The sequence below is a fragment of the Arvicola amphibius genome, chromosome X (assembly GCF_903992535.2).
Source record: "Arvicola amphibius chromosome X, mArvAmp1.2, whole genome shotgun sequence".
NCBI classification, from domain to species: domain Eukaryota; kingdom Metazoa; phylum Chordata; class Mammalia; order Rodentia; family Cricetidae; genus Arvicola; species Arvicola amphibius.
Window position 1 is genome coordinate 134,740,084 of NC_052065.1, and position 18,347 is coordinate 134,758,430.

Below are 18,347 nucleotides of genomic sequence, written 5' to 3' on the forward strand. Positions count from 1 at the left end.
ACAAATACAAATGAAAATCTTGAAACTGTCCAGCAAAAAAAGTCTTAGAACAATACAGTTAAACACAGAATAAGGAAAAAACATTTTATAAAGTTGACATGGATTTGGAAGTTTAGGTCAGTAGTAGAATATTTATCTCTCATATGAAAAGCCCTTGACTCACCCAAGCATTGCAAAAGTCAATCAGTAAAACAATGAAATTTTAAAATTTGTAAATACGGAATTATGTAGTCACCAAAAGAAACTTTCATAAATAAATGCAAATGCTGCAAAATGCAGACAAATTAATGATAGGACAATTTGTCATCAATAAATTTACTAAAGGAAATTTTGTTTTTCTTTACCATGATGAGGATAATATCCAGGGCCTCACGCATTGTAGGCAAGTGATCTGCCACTAAGCCCTATATCTACAGCCCACACAGAAAATATTAACTCTTCTATGTGAAAAACATCAGAAAGAATAATATGTAAGGGGATGGGATAAGGAAACAGAAAATACCCAAGGCCAAAGAAATAGAATTAAAACCACAAACAACATAGTTTCAAAAATAATCACTTGGGTCTTTTTTAATATCTACAATGTCTGCCTCTATTAGTATCATTTATGAGGCAGAGACAGGAATACCACTGTTAAGGCCAGCAGAACTACGTATTATAGTCAGAACTTGTCTCAAAAAACAAAAATAAGTAAGAATAAAAAAGATATACATGCACAATTGGCAAAATATTTCTGGAAAAATCAAGGAAAATTACAAAAAGCTCAAATAAATAAAAAATAATAAATAAAAAAGAAACATTGCACGTAATGCTACATAAATTCAAAGAAAGATGTGAAAGATGGCTAGGGGTTTGTCAATCTTGTTGATTTTCCCCAAGAACCAGCTTTTTGTTTCATTGATTCTTTGGATTGTTTTCTGTGTTTCTATTTTGTTGATTTCTGCCCTCAGTTTGATAATTTCCAGTCTTCTACTCCTCCTAGGTGAGTCTGCTTCTTTCTTTTCTAAAGCTTTCAGGTGTGCTGGTAAGTCTCCAATGTGTGCTTTCTCCGTTTTTTTTAAGTGGGCACTTAGTGCTACGAATTTTCCTCTTAGCACTGCTTTCATAGTGTCCCATAAGTTTGAGTATGTTGTGTCTTTATTTTCATTAAATTCAAGAAAGACTTTAATTTCTTTCTTTATTTCTTCCTTGACCCAGCTGTGGTTCAGTAGTTGACTGTTCAGTTTCCATGAGTTTGTAGGCTTTCTGGGGGTAGCATTGTTGTTGAATTCTAATTTTAATCCATGGTGATCTGATAAGATGCAGGTGGTTACTAATATGTTTTTGTAGCTGTGGAAGTTTGCTTTGTTACCGAGTATGTGGTCAATTTTCGAAAAGGTTCCATGAGCCGCAGAGAAGAAGGTATATACTTTCCTGTTTTGGTGGAATGTTCTATAGATGTCTATTAAGTCCATTTGGTTCATTACCTCTATTAAGTCTCTTAATTCTCTGTTAGGTTTCTGTCGAATTGACCTGTCCATTGGTGAAAGAGGAGTGTTGAAGTCTCCCACTATCAGTGTGTTTGGTTTGATGGCTGTCTGGAGTTCTAGTAATATTTCTTTTATATAAGTGGGTGTTTTTGTATTAGGGGCATAGATATTCAGGATTGAGACTTCATTCTGATAGATTTTTCCTGTAATGAGTATAAAGTGTCCCTTTCCATCTCTTCTGATTGATTTTAGTTTGAAGTCAACTTTGTTAGAAATTAGTATGGCCACACCGGCTTGTTTCTTAGGTCCATTTGTTTGATAAACCTTTTCCCAACCCTTTACTCTGAGTAGATGTCTGTCTTTGTGGTTGAGGTGTGTTTCTTGTAAACAGCAGAATGTTGGATCCTGTTTTCGTATCCAATCTCTTAGCCTGTGCCTTTTTATAGGTGAATTGAGTCCATTGATATTAAGTGATATTAATGACCAGTGGATGTTAACTCCGGTTGTCATTTTTTATTTGGTAGTAGAGATTGTGTGTTTCCTTTCTTTGCGATGTGCTGGTGTAGGGTCACTAGATGTTTGAGTTATTTTGGGCAATGCTGGACTCCTTTGTTTGTGAATTTGACAAACCCCTAGCCAAACTAATCAAACGGCAGAGAGAGAACACACAAATTAATAAGATCAGAAATGAAAAAGGGGACATAACCACAGACACAGAGGAAATCCAAAGAATCATTAGATCTTACTACAACATCCTGTATGCCACAAAATTGGAAAATGTAAAAGAAATGGACACTTTTTTAGATAAGTACCATGTACCAAAGTTAAACCAGGACCAGGTAAATGCTCTAAATAGTCCTGTTAGTCGCGAAGAATTGGAAACTGTTATCAGAAACCTCCCTACCAAAAAGAGCCCAGGACCTGATAGGTTCAATGCAGAATTCTACCAGAACTTCCAAGAAGACATAATACCTATACTCCTTAAGGTATTTCATAATATAGAAACAGAACAGTCATTGCCAAATTCCTTTTATGAAGCTACAATTACCCTGATACCTAAACCACACAAAGACTTAGCCAAGAAAGAGAATTACAGGCCAATCTCACTCATGAACATCGATGCAAAAATTCTCAATAAAATACTGGCAAACAGAATCCAAGAACACATTAGAAAAATTATCCACTATGATCAAGTAGGCTTCATCCCAGAGATGCAGGGCTGGTTCAACATATGAAAATCTATCAATGTAATCCATCATATAAATAAACTGAAGGATAAAAAACATATGATCATCTCATTAGATGCAGAAAAAAGCATTTGGCAAAATTCAGCACCCCTTTATGATACAGGTCTTGGAGAGATTAGGGATACAGGGGTCATTCCTAAATATAATAAAGGCTATTTACAGCAAGCCGGCAGCTAACATCAAATTAAATGGAGAGAAACTCAAGGCCATCCCACTAAATTCAGGAACACGACAAGGCTGTCCACTCTCTCCTTATCTCTTCAATATAGTACTTGAAGTTCTAGCAATAGCAATAAGACAAAACAAGGGGATCAAGGGGATTCGAATTGGAAAGGAAGAAGTTAAACTTTCATTATTTGGAGATGATATGATAGTGTACATAAGCGACCCCAAAAACTCCACCAAAGAACTCCTACAGCTGATAAACTCCTTTAGTATCGTGGCAGGTTACAAGATCAACTCCAAAAAATCAGTCGCCCTCCTATATACAAAGGATAAGGAAGCAGAGAAAGAAATCAGAGAAGCTTCACCTTTCACGATAGCCACAAATAGCATAAAATATCTTGGGGTAACTCTAACCAAGGAAGTGAAAGACCTATTTGACAAGAACTTTAAGTCTTTGAAGAAAGAAATTGAAGAGGATACCAGAAAATGGAAGGATCTCCCTTGCTCTTGGATTGGGAGGATCAACATAGTAAAAATGGCAATACTACCAAAGGCAATCTATAGATTTAATGCAATCCCCTTAAAGATCCCATCAAAATTCCTCACAGATCTTGAGAGGACAATAATCAACTTTATATGGAAGAACAAGAAACCCAGGATAGCCAAAACAATCTTATACAATAAAGGAACTTCTGGAGGCATTACCATCCCTGACTTCAAACTCTATTACAGAGCTACAGTATTGAAAACAGCTTGGTATTGGCATAAAAATAGAGAAGTCGACCAATGGAATCGAATAGAAGACCCAGATCTTAACCCACAAACCTATGAACACCTGATTTTTGATAAAGGAGCTAAAAGCACACAATGGAAGAAAGAAAGCATCTTCAGCAAATGGTGCTGGCATAACTGGATGTCAACCTGTAGAAGAATGAAAGTAGATCCGTGTCTATCACCATGCACAAAACTCAAGTCCAAATGGATTAAAGACCTCAATATCAATCTGAACACACTGAACCTGTTAGAGGAGAAAGTGGGAAGTACTCTACAACATTTGGGCACAGGAGACCGCTTCCTACGTATAGCCCCAGCAGCACAGACATTAAGGGCAACATTGAATAAATGGGACCTCCTGAAGCTGAGCAGCTTCTGTAAAGCAAAGGACACTGTCACTAAGACAAAAAGGCAGCCTACTGACTGGGAAAAGATCTTCACCAACTCCACAACAAAGGCCTGATCTCCAAAATATATAAGGAACTCAAGAGACTAGACTTTAAAATGCTAATGAACCCAATTAAAAAATGGGGCACTGAACTGAACAGAGAATTCTCAACAGAAGAAGTTCGAATGGCCAAAAGACACTTAAGGGCATGCTCAACCTCCTTAGCAATCAGGGAAATGCAAATCAAAACAACGTTAAGATACCATCTTACACCTGTCAGAATGGCTAAAATCAAAAACACCAATGATAGCCTTTGCTGGAGAGGATGTGGAGTAAGGGGTACACTCATCCATTGCTGGTGGGAATGCAAACTTGTGCAACCGCTTTGGAAAGCAGTGTGGAGGTTTCTCAGGAAATTTGGGATCCACCTACCCCAGGACCCAGCAATCCCACTCTTGGGAATTTACCCAAGAGATGCCCAATCTTATTACAAAAGCATCTGTTCAACTATGTTTATAGCAGCATTATTTGTAATAGCCAAAACCTGGAAACAACCTAGATGCCCTTCAGTGGAAGAATGGTTGAAGAAAGTGTGGAATATATACATGCTAGAATACTACTCAGCGGTAAAAAACAATGACATCTTGAATTTTGCATGCAAATGGATGGAAATAGAAAACACTATTCTGAGTGAGGTAACCCAGACCCAAAAAGATGAACATGGGATGTACTCACTCATAATTGGGTTCTAGCCATAAATAAAGGACATCGAGCCTATAATTCGTAAAAATCCTAGAGAAGCTATATAAGAAGGTGAACCCAAAGAAAAACATATAGTTATCCTCCTGGATACTGGAAGTAGACAAGATTGCCGGACAAAAAATGGGAACATAGGGGTGGGGTGGGATGGGGGTAGGGAGGATGGGGCGAGAAAAGTGTGAAGTGGAGGATGGGAAGAGCTTGGGGGAATAGGATGGTTGGGATATAGGAAGGGTGGATATGGGAACAAGGAATTATATATCTTACTTAAGGGAGCCATTCTAGGGTTGGCAGAGGCTTGACTCTAGAGGGGTTCCCAGGTGTCCAGGAAGACGCCCCCAGCTAGGTCCTTGGGCAGCTGAGGAGAGGGTGCCAAAAATGGCCAGATCCTATTGCCATACTCATGAATATCTTGCATATCACCATAGAACCTTCACCTGGCATTGGATGGAGAAAATGACAGAGCCCCACATAGGAGCACCGGACTGAGCTCCCAAGGTCCCAATGAGGAGCAAAAGGAGGGAGATCATGAGCAAGGAAGTCAGGACCGTGAGGAGTGCGTTTACCCATTGAGACGGTGGGACAGATCTAACGGGAGACCACCAAGTCCAGTTGGAATGGGACTGATGGAACAGGGGACCAAACCGGGCTCTCTGAATGTGGCTGACGATGGAGGAAGACTGAGAAACCAAGGACAACGGCAATGAATGTGAACTCTACAGCATGGACGGGCTCACTGTGAGCCTTAACCTTCACCTGGCGATGGATGGAGATAGAGACAGAGCCCCACATTGGAGCACCGGACTGAGCTCCCAAAGTTCTGATGAGGAGCGGATGGAGAGAGATCATGAGAAAGTCAGAACCATGAGGGACGCGTTCACCCACTGAGACGGCAGGACAGAACTAATGGGAGACCACCAAGTCCACTTGGAATGGGACTGATGGAACATGCGACCAAATCGGACTCTCTGAGGGTGGCTGATGGTGGAGGCTGACCGAGGAGCCAAGGACAATGGCGATGGGCTTGGTCTCTACGACATGGACGGGCTCTGTATGAGCCTTGTCAGTTCGGTTGCTCACCTTCCTGGACCTGGGGGGAGTTGGGAGGACCTTGGTCTCAACATAGTGTAGAGAACCCTGATGGCTGTTTGGCCTCAAGAGGGAGGGAGTGGGGGTGTGGGTAGAGGGGAGGGGAGGGAAGGGGGAGGAGGAAGGGAGGAGATGGCAATTTTTAATAAAAAATAAATAAACTGGAAAAAAAGATGTGAAAGATGATATGCCAGTATTAGAAGAACAAAAACAAATCATTTTTCCTAAAGACGTACTACCTGCTAGATGAAATTATGAACACACATAAAATATGAACAAACTAAAATAACTAGAAAACTAGACTTCATTTGTAACAAAAAAAACTTATTAATGAAAAGCCAAAGGAATGGTGACTTCATTAATAAATTTTGCCTGAATTTATATCAATACTTGTAAAACTAAAAATATTTCAGTAGATTAAATACTTCTAAACTTATGTTTCAATGACAATAGTGTCTTAACAATAAAGCCAAACAATGACACTGTAAGAGCAGTAAAATTTTATTCAACATCTCTAATAAACACAAATGTAAAAATTTTGAACAAAATATCAGAAACTGACATCAGCAGCAATTATAAGGATCATGCACTATTACTGAGTTGCAGTTATTCCTGTAGTACAAAGATGCTTTGACATGCACAAATCATTGACCAAATGAAAGATAAAAATGTGATGCAGAACAAGCATTTGAAAAAGTTCAGCAGTATATTATGATTTATAGAAACAACTCAACTTGGAATATACTGGGTGCAGAAGGTACATACTCCAAAATAACTAAGGTTGCATCTGATACTCCAACAGCTAATATCATAGTAAATGTTAAAAACTAAAACCTACCCTGTAAAGAGAGAAAATTTGACTTCAATATTTCACACAAAAAACTTTGCAATAAACAAAGTCATGGCACAAAAATATATGCATATGTATACACTATCATGAACAAATTTTCATAAAACAAAATTAAAAAACAATCCTATATGTAATAACACCAAAATGTTAAATATTTAAAAACAAATAAGGGAAGACAAAGATTTATAGAATATAAAATATAAAATATAGATAAAATGAATTGACTAAAACACAAACATATATATAAAGGCATGCATCATGTGTCCATTATTTAGAATTAAAATTAATAAAATGTCCATACTACTCAAAACCAAATACAAATTAAATCTTACTCCTATTAAACCAATGGCATTTTTTCTAAAAATAGAAAATAGCAAACATATAACTTATAAGGAACAAAAATGACAACATAGAGTAAAAGAAATTTTGAGTAACAAGAACAGAACTAGATACATAATACTTTCAGTTCAAGCTGATTTATGAGCAAAGTGATACAAGTTGTTTAATGGTAATATACAAAGCTGGGGCAGTGATTGTGACTCACAGAGCTGGTGGTGAATATGCCTCCACCATGTTGGACTGGGTAGAGCCAAAAGGCAAAGCAGCTTTAGTCCTAGACATACCACTTAGCATTTTAAGAAGCAGTCCTGATCAAAAAAGGATTACAGATGCACAATAAAGACAGATTCAGACAGAAACAAACCTCTGAATGAGACACAGTGTATTTACAAATATATGTAGGCTTGGGAGAGAGATCTCTGTGAGTTCGAGACCAGCCTGGTCTACAAGAGCTAGTTCCAGGACAGGCTCCAAAGCTACAGAGAAACCCTGTCTCGAAAAACAAAAAAAAAAAAAAAAAAAAAGAAAAGAAAAAAAAAGAAAAAGAGTATAGACAGTTATTTAATAGTTATTAAATAGAAAAGAAATAGCTCTAAAAATAAAAGAAATTTTTTAAAGAAACAGTAAAAATAATATAAAAGAGTAGACCCAACTTGAAGTCTTATACGTGAAAAATAGCATAAGTACTTCAAAAGTTTTTAGCAACTTTTTATAAAATTTGATGCATACCTACAATTATGATGATATATAAGTATATAGCCAATAGAAAGGAAATCTCTGTTTACAGAAAGAACTATACAAGAAGTTTCCAAACAACTTTATGCACATAAGGTCAGGGAAAAGACAGAATGCTTAGCAACAGATTGACTAGGGATACAGTCAAACCAAGATTTTCCTGTGAAGAAAATTTAGGCCAAAACAATTTCGCTGCCATCTCAACCAATCGCTCAAGAAAAGAATTAAGATTTTTCAATAAAATTCATCCATAGCCTAAACCAAGATACAATATTCCCCAAATTATTTCATAACACTACTATAACCTTGATAACATTCTGACTCATGGATTAGAGTGGGAAAATCCTAAAAGATATTTAAAATCATATCTAACAGTATATAAACAACTTAATACATCATGACCTGGTTTTGTTTATCCCAGAAAGACAATTCTGGTTTAAAATCTTAAATGTAATGTACCACATTAATATTTTAGAAGGAAACAATATTTTGATTACATAAAGAGGCAATAAAAAGAAAGCATTGATAAAAATTTGATTTCTATCTTTTCCAAAACCAGCAAAAATGGGGAACAAGGTAACATCATAATATAAGATAATGTACATAAAAATACACACTGAAAATATTACATCTATCTCTATTTATTGCCATGTTTCTTTGACTCTGATGTTAAGAATCTGACAAAGTAGGGGCTCTGTCAGTAAATTGTTTGTCAACCAAACATAAGGAGCTGAGTTCAATCCCCAAGCGCCCATGGAAAATTTGAATGTGAACATAGTGAATGAATCTGGAACCCTAGAGGTAGGAAAGTAGATACTGGATGATCCTTCAAATTCATTGACTAGTCACTGTAGCCAAATTAACAAGTTCTGTCTCAAAAAACAAGGTGGACAGTGATGAAAGAAAGTACTTAGCATCAATCCCTGAACTCCATATGCACACCCCCTCATACGTACAGATATCTCACTCACATTCACTCACACATGAAACACAGAAAGACTCTAACAGAGTCTCTATGTGCTCATTCCTGCTTTTGAGCCTTTAAGTGAAGGTACAGTTTAGTGCATTGGGACTAGAAATAAAATAAAACCCTAATCACAAAAAAAACATATAAAATGCATGCTTCACATTATATTATCAAGAATACCCAAAAATAACAGATGATCTGTTGTTTTTACAAAAGATTGTAGTCAAATCATTAGATATAAAAATAATACATAAAAGTTCTATAGATAATTATGAAATTTTAAATCCCAAGTATAATAGCATCAGACTTTTCTACTTAAATCTTTTCTGAATGAGAGGAAAAATCTTCCAAAAGTAGAGAAATCTGGACATTTTGCTGTAATCATAACATTGTAAAGGTATCACATAATGATGGAAACAATGATCACATAAATTGAAACACCAAGGAACAGAAAAAATTCCAAGTTGAGTTAGTTAATAAAATCAAAGCTTTTTGTCCCCTGAAAAAATGTATCAACTCTGAAAGCTAGCTAAAATTCAAGCTTATTCAGGCAGAGTCTCTACTGGGAGAAAGAAAAAATAGCAAACCTTTTAGCAGTTTCATAGGGCTGGTATGACAAATTTTAAAAGTTGACAAGACTCAAATGCTCTGCATAAATTTTTCCTCACCAAACATTTTAATTCATCTGTCCCTGCACAAGGCACTGGTTTGCATTGTAACAAAAGAGGAAAAGTAGAGTTCTAGTTAGAATTTTCTGTCTGAAACTTCTTTTAGACATTATACACAGTATGCAATAAAAATTATTAGATACACAAAGAGGCAAGAAAACATGGCACATAAACCAAAAGATGAAAAGGTTTAGAGACACAGTCTGAATTTGGGAATAATGATAAAAATAACTATTACTGATATCCCATTACACCACTATGCATATGTTTTATATGTGACATGCATGCATGTGTAGAAATGTGTCCCTGTGTGGGGTACATGTATATGTACGTGTGCATGTATGTGTAGGTGCATATGGAAGCCAATGTTGGGTTTCTTTTTCAATTGCTCTCTACTGTACATTCAGAGACAGGGTCTCAAATGAACATGAGGGTCACTAATGTTTGGTTAGATTAACTATCCAGCAAGTCCTGGGGGCTCGCTTGTCTCTACTATCCCAGGACTGAAATTACAGGTTTTACTCCAGTCCTCATGCTTGTGTGACACTTTATTGATATTCTTAAAGAAACAGGAGAAAATTAACAGAAATTATAAAATGATCAAGAACTGAAATAGAAAGTTTGAATTAATAAATCCAACAACTGGATATTGTGCAATGAAAATTAAACATTAAATGTATGGGTTTAATAACATAGTGGATGTAAAAGAACAAGATTATATAACTAAAAATGACTTAAAACTTTGAAACTGAAGCATATATACAAATGGGGGCCCAAAAGGACAGAACACAATAGACACACAGAACACAGTGAAAAAAATCAACACACATACAATGAAAGAAAAGAAGAAATGAGACAGAGGCAACAATCAAGTAAAATCCAGAAAATTCACAAAACTAATAAAAGCCATAAATCCAAAGAATTGAGAATCCTCGTGTGTAATAAACCAGAGAAACAAAAACATATGTAAGTACATAACAGTCAATCTACTAGAAGACAGAACAGTGTGCAAAGAAAATCTTGAAACTAAAGAAATAAAAGTCTGTACATGCAAAATAATGATATAAAATTGAAGTTAAAGAGTCAAAAGGAAAAAATAGCAATGCAGAAAGGAATGTCATGATATTTTTAAATGGGTAAAGAGAAAATAAACTAACATAGAATTTTTTTACCCAAAGGAAATAATTCAATAAGATTGTTTAAATAGGAGACTTTTGGATGATCAAATATTGAAAATGTTTCATCATCTGACAAATATTAAAAGAAAATAACGACCAAAGCTAACAAAATTTTCCAGGCAAAAGAAAAATGCTACCATGTGTAAACATGTAAGTGCAAAGCAACATGAAAAACAACAGAAACTGGGTAGATCCACATATCAAAATAGTTATGGTATAAAATATGAATTTAAGTATTTTGTGGAGTTTAAATTGCATTATATGTAAATTCTTGATAAAAGTAATAAAGACAAGACAGTAATAATTGAATTTGAGGTTTCTAAAAACATCAAAGAAAATGTAAATAATTTATGTATATCAAGAGATCCTAAAATTTCTAAGATAAATACTAAAATATGTAAAGGTAAAAATAACAAATTAATAAATAGAAAATACATAAAATAAAATATTTACTAATTTTTCAAAAAGCAAAAAGGAAGTAAAAATGAATTTAAAATAAACTATTCCAATAGAAGTTGTATGATAAAGTTGTAGATAAATATAATAAAAACCAAACTATATTAGGAATTAAATTTTTAAATTCTTTACTATATGTGAGTTGCTATCTAGAATGTGGAAAGAACTCAAAAAGTTAAGCACCAAGCAAACAAAAATTATTAAAAACAAATATATAAAATTAAACTTTTTTATAATCTGAGAACTAGAGAGCTATTTCAGTAGTTAAGAGCACTTGTTGTTTTTACAGAGGTCAAAAGTTTGGTTCCCAGCACCCACATGGTGACTTACAACTTTGCTTGTAACTCTGGTTACATGATATTGAACACCTCTTTTGACTCTAAAAGCACTAGGCACATGAATGGTGTATATACATGTAGGCCATTCACTCAGAAACATAAAATATCCTTTAAAAGTATTCAACATCCTTAAAATACAAATTAAAATTGCTTTATTTATCACAATCAGAATGGCTAAGATCATAAAACAAATGAATATAAATGTTGGTATGGATATAGAGAAAAGGAAACTGCTGCAACCCTTGTGGAAACCTGTGTGTAGTTACCTTGGAAAGCAAGAAATAGAACAAATGTATGATTCAGGTTTATCCTTTCTGGGCATATTCCCAAATAGCTATATATTCTCTGACAGGGAAACTTTCTTATCCATGTTAATTGTTCCTCTTTTCACAACAGCTGAAATATGAATAAAAAAAATTTCATACATATGTACAATGGGATATTATTCAGCTGTAAATAAAAATCAAAATCATGAAATTTTCAGGTAAATGGATGGAGTTGGAAATAAACATTCTTAGTAACTGTTCTATTGCTGTGATAAAACAGTAAGGCCAGAGAAAATTATAAAAGAAAGCATTTAATTGGACTTATGGTTCCAGGGAGTTAAGAGTCCATAATGGTGGAGGAGAGGCACAGCAGCATGTAGCTGTAGTAGCAGCAGCTGAGAGCTCAGATCTCCATCCACATGCAGGAGGCAAAGAAGGCACATTAGGAATTCGCTAATCTTTTGAAACCTCAAAGCCCACCTCCCATGACATACCTCCAACAAAGCCACATTTGTTGTATGGTGCCAATTTGTTGTATAAGCCTTCTTATTTGTTTCCAACTTCTCACCCCTGAAATAATCACACAGATACTGTATTAATTAAATCACTGTTTGGCCCATTAGCTCTAACTTCTTCTTGGCTAACTCTTAAATCTTAATTTAACCCATTTCTATTAATCTTATTAATAGAATTAATTTACCTGGTATTGCCACATGGCTGTAGCTTACCAGGTAAAGTTCCAGCATCTGTCTCAGGCGGGGCTACATGACTTCTCCTTACTCTGCCTTCTTCCTCCCAGCATTCAGTTTAGTTTTCCCCCACCTAGGTATATTCTGCTAAGCCACTGGCCAAAACAGTTTTATTATTCATTAACCAATAAAAGCAACAGACATAGAATAGTATCAGGAGGAAGTTTCAGTGAATACTGAAATCACCCTTGTATAATTTTCAATTGCTTAAAATACCCCTGGCTCCAAAAGGTAGGAGTAACATGATACAAGGAAATGAACAGACCAGTTGAAGGTCATGGACTACATCCATAGTTAAACATTCTGTTGTTAGAACAAAACAAGTTACACTCACATCCTAGACCAAAACATCCTAGGCAAACCACTCCCTGGGTGGAACCCATAGTTATCTGTTTAAGGGAGTAGGAACTTAGTTGGATCCTTAGACTCTTGTTTGGGGTAGAAACATATCTACTTCTCTATTCCTGAAATACAAGGTTTGGCTATTAGCCACAGTTGTTGATAATAACCTTGAGAGAGCAGAACTCTCTGATCTAAATCTGTGTGGGACATTTGTTTGAGGTAGAAACACAATAATCTTGAAGGAATAGAGGTAAATTCCAACTTTCTGACCTAGTCTACTATCAGGTTTTGCCTCATATGCTAGCTTGAATCTTTAGATGTATGTGCATAAAAATGAAGTACCCATAGAAGGCAGGAAACTAGTAAGTAATCATGAAAGTGAGAGATTTCAAGGGGAAAAGAATAAAATGCAAGTGGGTATGAAAGAGTTCTGGAAAGGTAAGTAAAGGTTCATGAAAAGTTAAATGGGGTAGAGGATAGGAGAACAGAGTAGAGGGATGATTATATGGAGGGATAACCGATACTAGTATATAATTAGGGTCTAAAAGTCCAATTTACCTGAATCCACATCACCACGGCCAGCTCTACTGTATTAATCAGTTGAGATGTGGGGTCCACTATCTCAAGTGCTGCAGCTGATGTGGATCAGGGTCATTTATTTATCTCTCATGGTCCCTAGGCCAGTTCTACCACCTGCTACAGGTAGAGAGGGATTGTAGAGGCCCAAAAATGTGAGCCTATTTCCACCTTGACACTCTGAGCCTGTCTGAGAATGTGAGCATGGAAGAGCTAGTCCTGCCCTTCATCTGCTGTATGATGGTGTGGGCTAGGGAGAGATACCCTTCCTATCACCCCTTGCTGCCTTTGTCAGATGGAAGATCTTCCCCTGAGGCCATGGGAGCAGGAGAGTGGGCCCTTTGCCCCTCACCACTGGTGGCAGGCATGAGAGCTGGCCCCAGTGTCATAAGAGTGGGAGAGTTGGCCTGCCTCTCACCAGCTACAGCACTCAGGAGAGCAGGCAGTTCACCTCACCTGGGCAGCACTATTGGCAGGAGCATGAGAAAACTAGCCCTGACGGCATGAAAACAGGAGATCTGACCTTGCCTCACCTCATCTGCCATGTGATGGTGTGAGTGAAGGAAAGATACCCTCCTTCCTCATCCCTTGTTGGGGACCAGCCTCAACAAAAATACTAATCACCAGGGTAGAGGCACTGGGATTTAGAAATATTAGTAAAGAATACAAGGACACACAAAAAATAGATATTAAGACAGACAAGTAGTAGGGCCATCTGTCCCACACTCACATCCTTGAGGATGGTTCACCCTTGCCACTGCCAACAGGGCCAGCTATACTGTACTGCCAAGGTGATGTGCAGGGCCCACTCTCCTGCAAATGAGGGGTAGGACTAGCTCTTCCGTGCTCACATTCTCAGAATGGCTCAGAATGGACTTTTTTTTTTTTTATTGTGGTAGTAGTTTTATTCTTTTTTTTTCTTTCTCATGGTTTATTTTTTTTTATATTTAAAAATTTCCATCTCCTTCCCTCCTCCTCCCCCTCCCTCCGCTCCTCCTCCCCCTTCCCGTCCCTCCTTCTCCCCCTTCCCTCCCCTTCCCTCCACCCATACCTCCCCTCCCTCCCTCTCAAGGCCAAGGAGCCATCAGGGTTCCCCACTCTATGCTAAGTCCAAGGTCCTCCCAACTCCCCCCAGGTCCAGGAAGGTGATCGACCAAGCTGAGAAGGCTCCCACAGAGCCCGTCCATGCAGAAGAATCAGAGCCCAGCGCCAATGTCCTTTGCTTCTCAGTCAGCCCCCGCTGTTGGCCACATTCAGAGAGACGGGTTTGGTCGCATGATCCATCAGTCCCATTCCAACTGGAGTTGGTGATCTCCCTTTAGTTCTGTCCCACCGTCTCCATGAGTGAACGCACCCCTCACGTTCCTGACTTTCTCCCTCATGTTCTCGCTCCTTCTGCTCCTCATCAGGACCTTGGGAGCTCAGTCCAGTGCTCCAATGTGGGGCTCAGTCATCTTCCCCATCTGTCGCCAGCTGGAGGTTACCTCACGGTCCTGACTTTCTTTCTCATGTTCTCCCTCCTTCTGCTCCTCATCAGGACCTTGGGAGCTCAGTCCGGTGCTCCAATGTAGGGCTCTGTCATTTTCTTCATCTATCGTCAGGTGGAGGTTCTATGGTGATATGCAAGAAATTCATCAGTATGGCTATAGGAACTGGCCTTTTCAGGCTCCCTCTCCTCAGCTGCCCAAGGAACTAACTGGGGGCGTCTCCCTGGAAACCTGGGAACCCCTCTAGGGTCAATATTGGAAGTAGACACGATCGCCAGGCAAAATTGGGAACTTGAGGGTTGGGCGAGACTGGGCCAAGGGAAGATGGGGAGAGAAAAATGTGAAGGGGAGAATGGGGGTAGCTCGGAGGAATGGGATGCTCGGGATATAGGAAGGGTGGATATGGGAGCAGGGAAGCATATATCTTAATTTAAGGAGCTACCTGAGGGTTGTCAAGAATGGACTTTTAAAACCCTAATTATATACTAGTTTCTAAAGGTAAATTCTTAATGTTAATATGCAAAATGGTTTAATATAAAAAGACTAAAAGGTGAAATTCTCTCATATCTTTTTGCTTTTAAGTAAATCCAATTGCTTGAAAAAGAAATCATTCAGCAAAAAACGAATAGCAATGTAAAAATATCAAGAAAAAATAAGAATCCTTAAGAGATAAGGAGAACTACTTCATAATTATACAGGGTTCAAACAAACAGGAAGATTTCAGTCTTGTATGAAGCTTGTAAAGAATTTGTGAACATCTGTAATCTACCCCAAATTCCAATCAAGACAAGAACAGACATTTTTACAAAAATTGACAAGCTGATTCTTGAATTCATATGGAAATTTAAAAGAGCTAATGTAGCCAAAGGCAATTTTGAGAACACAAACACATCTGGAAGATTTATGGTAACAAGTTAACATATATCAAGGCATAGTAGTGAAAAATCTGTGATAATGGAATAAAATAAACAATTTAGGCATAGACAAGCACTTGAATTTCTTTTCTATTTTTCAGACACAAGTAATTGTATTGTACATTGATGCTTTCTAGGAGATACACTTAAAAAACATAGCACTAAAATGAATTTCTTTTCTAAAGGTGGTATTACAGTGCACAGGTAGAAGCATAGTCTTAGAAAGGTATTAGAAGGGAGAAATAACTATGACTTGTATTTAGAGGCTAGGCAGAGGAAATCTGTTATCATGGCATTGTCTAATTAAGCCTAATACATTTCTACTGGTGGGCATTTCTGAATTACCTACTAAGCAGATCAGGCCACACTTAGTCACCTCTACTAACAAATAAGATAGGCATACTGTCAGTCTGAGGAAGGGACAATGAAAGCCACCAGGAGAGTCATTTGTTCTAAGAGCAATAAATAGGATATCTATGTGTGCCAATCCCCTTGAAAATAGTAATGTAGGGCCTGACATAATCTTTTCCAGAGACCAGATAGTCAAGTCTATGGGGAACACAGTCTTGTTTCAAAATGTGGTAAATAAATATGCTTTCAAAAATCTAAAAGTGTGGTGTAGGAGGTCCTTCTGCCTTTGTGTTGCTTTCATTGATTAATAAAAAACTGCCGTGGGCCTGTTGATAGGGAAGAACTTAGGTAGGTGGGGAAAACTAAATGGCATGCTGAGAGTAAGGAGGCAGAGGCAGAGAGAGACGCCATGGACCCTCTGCCTGAGATGGATGCCCATTAGAATCTTGCCAGTAAGCCACTGCCACATGGAGATATACAAAGATTAATAGAAATGGGTTAAATCAAGATGTGAGAATTAGCCAATAAGACGGTAGAGTTAATGGGCCAAGCAGTGATTTAATTAATACAGTTTCTGTGTGGCTATTTTGAGGCTAAGCTAGTCGGGCAGCCAGGATGAACAAGCAGCCTGCTCCCCCCAACAAAAGTGTGTTCTCTTGAATATACCACAGAGAGGCCAAGCCAGTGCTATAATAAACATGACCTGAATGCAGTAAATTACTCAAGAGCAGAGTAATCACAGACCTTGAATCATATATTTTATATTTGAGTTTACTTTTACTTTCAAAAGATTTTTAGCATGAAATAGCTAAATATTTTGATCACCATTATATTTTAATCAATTTACAATATTTTTCATATATTTTCTTTTTATATTAAAACATCTTTCAATACCTCTTTTCAAAGTATAATGTTGTATCAAAGCAACATAGAATGCTCTCAGCAAAAATTGAGGAACTAAAGTGCATAAGTATCGTCAGTAAATTTAGTTAGACCCACATAACCTCAGAACTGTTACAATATTGTCATAAAGATGGATAATGATGATCTGGCACTAGAGCAGGAACCGTCAACACAGACAGCTAGAAGAACTTGGCATCCCCTGAATGGATCACCCCTCAAATTGTGCTGCCCATGACTGATCTGACAGTGAAGGCAGTTATGCAGTGGGCCAGCAACTTTTATAGTAGGATTAAGTTGGCTGATGCAAAATAAAACACAGATAAAAGTTTACTAGTAGAAAATGGAAGTTAAATTGAGGAGGGTGTCCCTTGATCGTGAAGAATTAATATACGCTACTTATTCAGCCTTCCTCAGTCAATTCAATTTGCCCAGGATGCAATGTTAACAATTTAGCCCGACAAACCTTTTTACTTTGTTTTACTCCAGCATAATCAATGCAAATTAGAAATGTCTTGACAATATTTTTATACATATTAATGGAGTAATAAAAAGGAAGCACAGAAAAAAACAAAACTAAGGAGATAGCTCAGTTTATATTGACTTACCCATCATATCTTCATCATGACTGAGAAGCATATCACTGTACCTTGCCTTGGTCCTTATGACTATTGCTTTATTTTTTTCTCTGTTGAGATTCCACACTTCAACATACTACCCTAGGCATACTTCCAGTGCAAAATGATACTATCCATGATATAAAAGGATGAGAGAGAAAGAGAGAGACTTCCCTTATATTGACCATCTATTTAAGATCCTCCTATTTAAATCTAACATCCTGTTTTCCCCCTAAAGAAAGACTACATTAATGATATTCTGTTCCTCAGGAAGACCCATTATTGTGATGTAGAGATATAATGTTGCCTGAATGCTATAAAACTACACATAATTACAGAGAATAGCAGAGGCAGGTTCAGAGGCAAGGAGCATTTTTCAATAATAATTAAAATTCAATTACATAATTTCTCCCATCTCTTTTATCCCTCTAACCCATCTCATGTTCCCCCTTACACCCTCTGAAGTTAATTCATGGCCCTTGTTTCTTTATTATTGTTACATATGTCATATTGTTACATAGGTATGATGCTTATGAAACACAAGAATGACCAGTGATGCAAGACATTCCTACAGGGACAAGAAGAACACTAATATTTTTACAGTAAACAGCAGCTCTCTAATTAGACTTAAGGACTGAGACCATCCTAACTACCTGAGGTTAGTGAAGTTATAGATCAGTAGAGGAGAGCCTACTAATGATACTTTTCTACACTAGCAGAATT

General features: G+C 37.2%; 1 protein-coding gene across 3 annotated transcripts in view; it reads right to left on the minus strand.

Annotated features, from left to right (window-relative positions):
* Positions 1–18,347, minus strand: part of Gabra3 (gamma-aminobutyric acid type A receptor subunit alpha3) — a 332,417-nt gene that overhangs the window by 260,104 nt on the left and 53,966 nt on the right. The window contains exon 2 of one of the 3 annotated variants that reach the window (XM_038317281.1): positions 12,183–12,258. The exons of the other annotated variants lie outside the window; for them this stretch is intronic. The gene's annotated coding sequence lies outside the window, so the exon portion shown is untranslated. The remainder of the gene's footprint in view (positions 1–12,182; positions 12,259–18,347) is intronic. 3 annotated transcript variants of the gene reach the window in all.